Below are 5,753 nucleotides of genomic sequence, written 5' to 3' on the forward strand. Positions count from 1 at the left end.
CAAGTCAAGAAAAAGAGCAAAAAATGCAATAGTAAAACTTGAAAGGCCATTTCATAATCAAGGGCTCATGAGACTTTCACAAACTATATATATATTGTTCAAAACCTTGGTTCTGAATTTTGACATGAGTAAGTTGCAGTTTCATTCGCAGATGTTCAAGAGGTCAAATAAGACAATGTCATTTGCTATTTTCATTCTTTTTTTTTTTTTTTTTTTTTTTTTTTTTTTTTTTTTTTTTTAAGAGAACAGTACATTAAACTTATTTAGAGAAATGAGTCGTTGTAACTTCATAGGCTAAAGGCTCAGGAGTCATAATTTTAAGGGCATTTGTAAAATGTGATGGTGCATGCTTGCATTCTGAACTTTTCAGCCTTAAGCTCTCATGTAGTAAATATTCACAGATACAAACTGATTAAACAAAAGCTCCTTTTAATCTGACAGTCTTTTTCTTTTTTTGTTTGAGAGAGAGTCTTGCTCTGCTGCCAGACTGGAGTGCAGTGGGGCAATTTTGGCTCATTGCAACCTCTGTCTCCTGGGTTCAAGCGATTTCTGTCTCAGCCTCCCGAATAGCTGCGGCTACAGGCATGCGCCACCATGCCCAGCTATTTTTTTATATTTTAATAGAGATGGGGTTTCACCATGTTGGCCAGGATGGTCTTGATCTCCTGACCTCGTGGTCTGCCTGCCTTAGCCTCCCAAACTGCTGGGATTACAGGTGTGAGCCACCACACCTACCTATTTTTCCTTTTCTGTTTTTTTTCTTTCTTCATTTATCAGCAACAGGAGAGTCTAATTCAATGTGGTAGAGTGGCATAAGGGAACGCAATGACAAGTATAAAATGAATTAAACCAGAGCGAATCATATCAGTGTGGATACATCTCGAAAATATAATACAAAGTACCCAAAAGAAAGTGGCAGAATGAAATGTAAAGTGTAGAACCACTCACATTCCATTTTAGGACACAAATAAAACTTCTGCATATTATTTCTGAGACTCACAATATAGTTAAGGATTTCAAAAGGATATTGAAATGCAAAACAGCCAGTGATATTGGTAGCCTCAATGCAATTATTTTTTTAAAAAACGTTTATACCAAAAAGTCTCAAAACCACCATTTTAAGACTGTCAGTTATGAATGAATTACTTTCCTAGTTTTTAATAATCAAAGATGCCACAAACACACCCATATACATAGCCATACACACACATGCACACAGTCTGCTCATTAGACCATCTCATTGGTTTCACAGCATTGGTGTAATAACATTAACAGGAAGCCTCTAACATTAATACAGAAACTAATATCTAAATAAAGCATTCCTTTAGGTAAGTATCAGAACTCCAACTAGCACATAAGATACTGGAAATATCTTAGAACCTCAAAATTCACTGCATTGAATCCGACAAGTATAAAAATTCCTTATTGGAAATGTTATGCTATTCAAAATATTAAAATAGAAGCATCTGAGTTAAAACTCATATTTTTAAAATCTTGTTTTCTTATACTTCTAAATTTAATTTTATTGAAACATGAATACCAACAATAACATTTATGTCAATGCCTTCCATTCAATTTAGAATGAAAAGAATTAGGGGTAAGAAAAATGTGAGTACTTCCAATCATTTAATATACTTATTTCCAGCATTCCATTTGTATTGAAAATGTACCTGCTCTCAATGTCTGTACATTCTTTCTTTGTACTGCTTCTGTCACAACACGATCTTCAGTGGTAGGCTGACTTGAGTTTTAAAAAAAAATAATAAATCATATATATTTTATGCAATACAAAGTAACTAAAAATAAATATATATAATTACCTCCAAGGAAGGATGTTATTCAGGAGGCCTTACAAAGGAGAGGGGACACGTCATCAATTATATGTAGATATGACAGGGCCAACCAAACATTCATGCAGTGTTAATATCAAGCTGAGTCCCCATGCCTGGCTCTGAAAACAATTAATGCTGAGGATTCTTTTTGGCATCTTCTTTTATTGCCTAGGACAGCAAGGTGATGGAAATATACTGAGTAAAATAGGAATATAGGATTCCTAAATCACAAACTTTGTATTTCAAAAGTGAGATTGTTTCAAATGCCTGTAACTAAAATAGAAAAGTATGGATATTAATGTGAACATGTTGAGCTGATATGGATAAAAGGGACCATTAAATAGTGGAGCAAATCATAACCTTAGAGAATCAATGTCAAGGCTGATGATGAATGCTACAGAGTATTTAAACTGGAAAACATCAGAGGCATTGATGCCAGAACACTACAAATATTTATCATGTGCTTCCCCTTGTCCTGTCACTTAGGAAATAGACAGTTGGGATGCCAGTTCAGGTGAATGTGTGATTCACCTCTCATCAAAGAAAGTGTTCTAAATTGATCAGCTATGATGCACACTTATGAAATAACAGTTTCTCAAAATTCTCATTTTCCCATGCCCACGTGGATACTGAAGCACCTACATTTCTCATATCCTCTTGTTTGATCTTTTCTTAAGAGTTCCTTGATCCACTCATGCAAGACTTAAAACACATCAAATAAACCATATAGAATAAGCTTTCAGTATCAAAATATTTATCAAAACAGAAAACATTGAATTGCCACAGTCTCGATAGAAAAGAATAAACTTTTATATTTCAAGATCAGTGCAGTATTCTTAGAAAATGACAATTTTGGTATTCAAAGAATAAATTTTATAATACGACTGCTTCTAAAATTAGCTAAGTTCGATATGTCATCTTACTCTATAAACGACTTGTATAAAACAGATATAATATCAAATAACTGGCTAACACCCCCCCCCCCAAATTAGCCAAAATGCAACTTAATCACATCTTATTCACTCATGTCAAAGAAACTTCTTGCTCTGAGGCCTGATAGTTATGAAGAGAAATTAGCTGCTATGCTTTACCCCAGTTCTAGCACTCCTCCTGCCTCCAAGTACCCTCCACAGCAATAACCGCTTTTGCTAGATGGGGCATATGCCCAAGGAACTGCAAGTGAGGTGTCTCAAGTTCCCTTTGTTTTAACTCCAAAGTCCCCCAAGAAACCCTTTTCCCCCCTCGTTGCCCTTTCACAATCCCTTTTCCTTTGCAAAAGTAATCTTTAGATCTGTCATCCTGACGCTTCTCTTCCTAACTGCTTTTTGTGGATAATTGCGACCACTTTTTTCATCTGTGTTCAGCCGTAGTATACACCAAGAATTTCATTTTTCATCTCATTCTGCTTCCTCTGTGGCCAGAATCCTACTTCAGAAATAAAAGGAGAATAATGCCTTCCCTTGATTCTATTATTTTTAAAAATTGCTTTCCAGTGGTTCTTTTTCCAGATTATTCTAAAGGAAGGCTAGTTCCTTGTTACTCAGAGCTATGTCTGAGGAACAGCACCAACACCACCTGAGTACTCCTGAGAAATGCAGAATCCCACATGTGCTGAATGACAATGTCCATTTTCCAGAAGCTCCTCAACTAATTCATGAAAATTTGGATGCCCTGTTCTACACTAATGTGCTTCCACATTTGTTTACCGTAATCATCCATCTGGAACTTAGCCTCAATTTCTTCCCTATTAAGTCCCTGAATTTAATTCTGCATTATAAGCCATTATGTTTCTAATAAACTTAATCACGCTATACCTTCTCTAACTTTCTCTCCATAAATCACAAGACACTATTCAATTATGTTAATATGGCCTATATGATACTATCCGATGAAATTATAACATTTTCTATAAAATTAAATTATGTCCATACATGGCTGACCATTTATGGTGATACTCATCTATGGTAGATAAAACACAGGTGTGTGGTGAGGTACCTCAGTACTTAATGCCTCTCCAATAGTGAGAATGAGAGCAAGAGCAGGAAGGTGTTACTCTAATTCTCTGACACATTTTGGTGCTGAAAGCTCACCTTCTTTCCTATTTCTATCACCCTGCTCTTCCTTCTTCTACAAATCAATTTGACTTTACTACCCTCCTTTACATACACCCACATACTGTTTCTTCACTTATTCCATGTACACTCTGCCCTCCTCATTCTTTTTTATTCATTTCCTCTTCCCTCTTTCCTGACTTGCCTCACATCTTAGAGTATCTTTAAATGGAAACTAATAATTCAGCTCTTTGGCGGTACTCTCAATAGACTCAACTGCTGACCCCTAATAGATATACAACTTACCACCATTTTACTTCTCTTTTCCTTATTATACATTTAATAGAACATTTTCTTTAGCTATTTGAATATATTAGTGCTCATATGTAAAAAAAAAAAATTCCATGAAATGCCTTTTTAAATAAAATAGTATTCTTACCTTCTCCTTTTACATTGTCTGTACTCTGTGTTTGTGTGTATGTGTGTTTTTTCATTGGAAAGTCTAGGTAAAGGCTCCAACACTTTCTCGGGGACATACTGTTGAGGTAATATCAAGCATGAGTTTCCATTTAAAAAATTATAATGAGTTGCATAAAGACATCAATTTTTCTTTTTTTTGAAACAGGGTCTCACTCTGTCACCCAGGGCTGGAATGTAGTGGCATGATGATGGCTGACGGCAATCTTAACCTCCGGATCTCCAGCAGTCTTCCCACGTCAACTGACTGAGTAGCTGGAACTACAGGTGCGTACCATTGTGATAGGCTACTTTTTTATTGTTATTTTTGTAGAGACAAGGTCTCACTATATTGCCCAGGCTGGTCTCAATCACCTGGTGTTTTGTTTTGTTTTGTTTGAGACAGAGTCTCACTCTGTCACCAGGTGCCAGGCTGGAATGCAGTGGCATGATCTCAGCTAACTGCAACCTCCCCCTCTTGGGTTCAAGCAATTCTCCAGCCTCAGCCTCCTGAGTAGCTGGGACTACAGGCCTACACCACCACACCCAGCTAATTTTTTTTGTATTTTAGTAGAGATGGGGTTTCACCATGTTGGCCAGGATGGTCTCGATCCCTCGACCTCATGATCCACCCACCTCGGCTTCACAAAGTGCTGGGATTACAGGCGTGAGCCACCATGCCCGGCCCAAACTCCTGGTCTTAAGTAATCCTTTCACTTCTGCCTCCCAAAGTGTTGAGATAACCAGTGAGCACCACCACACCCTGCACTAATCAATTTACTTAAAAAATTTCAGTTCACCCAAGCTTGGTGACTCACTCTTACAATCCCAGCCCTTTGAAAAACCAAGGTAGGTGGATTATTTGAGCTTAGAGTTCAAGACGAGCTTGGGCAACATAATGAGAACCTATCTCTACAAAAAAAATCCCAAAATGAGTTAGTCATTGTGGGTGTGCCTGTAGTTCCAGCTACTTGGTAGGCTTATGTGGGAGGATTACTTGAGCCTGGGAGGTGGAGACTGTAGAAAGCCAAGATCATGCCACTGCACTCCAGCCTAGGCAACAGAGCAAGACTGTCTCCCCCTAAATTTCAATTTAGTATTTTAAAAGTAATTTGTCTTAAAAAATAAGAGAAGCATGTACTGAAGACCAAAGCATTCCAGTAAAGAATGTCATCTACACTTTCTAGATCAGGCTCATCTGTTATCTTCATATGTCCTTTGACTTACTTATCCAAGCATTTCAGCCCAAAGGAAACATATTCACAGACAGAATATTAGCATGTGCATATTTCAGTCAGAAACTAGCTTCAAAGTATCTAACTCTACTTTGCAGTCTCCACCAAAAATAAGAAAACATTTAAAAAAATACATACTGGCAGCCGAGCACAGTGGCTCACACCTGTAATCTCGGCAC

At 37.2% G+C, this 5,753-nt stretch overlaps 1 long non-coding RNA gene across 1 annotated transcript; it reads right to left on the reverse strand.

Moving 5' to 3' along the window:
* Positions 1-714: 714 nt before the first annotated feature.
* Positions 715-4,717, reverse strand: LOC108297257. Its single transcript, XR_001822151.2, has 2 exons — positions 4,323-4,717; positions 715-2,000 (listed from the first exon to the last, which is right to left on the reverse strand). It is a non-coding gene; the product is annotated as an uncharacterized LOC108297257 (long non-coding RNA).
* Positions 4,718-5,753: the final 1,036 nt, after the last annotated feature.

The sequence above is a fragment of the Cebus imitator genome, unplaced genomic scaffold (genome assembly GCF_001604975.1).
Source record: "Cebus imitator isolate Cc_AM_T3 unplaced genomic scaffold, Cebus_imitator-1.0 Scaffold786, whole genome shotgun sequence".
NCBI lineage: Eukaryota > Metazoa > Chordata > Mammalia > Primates > Cebidae > Cebus > Cebus imitator.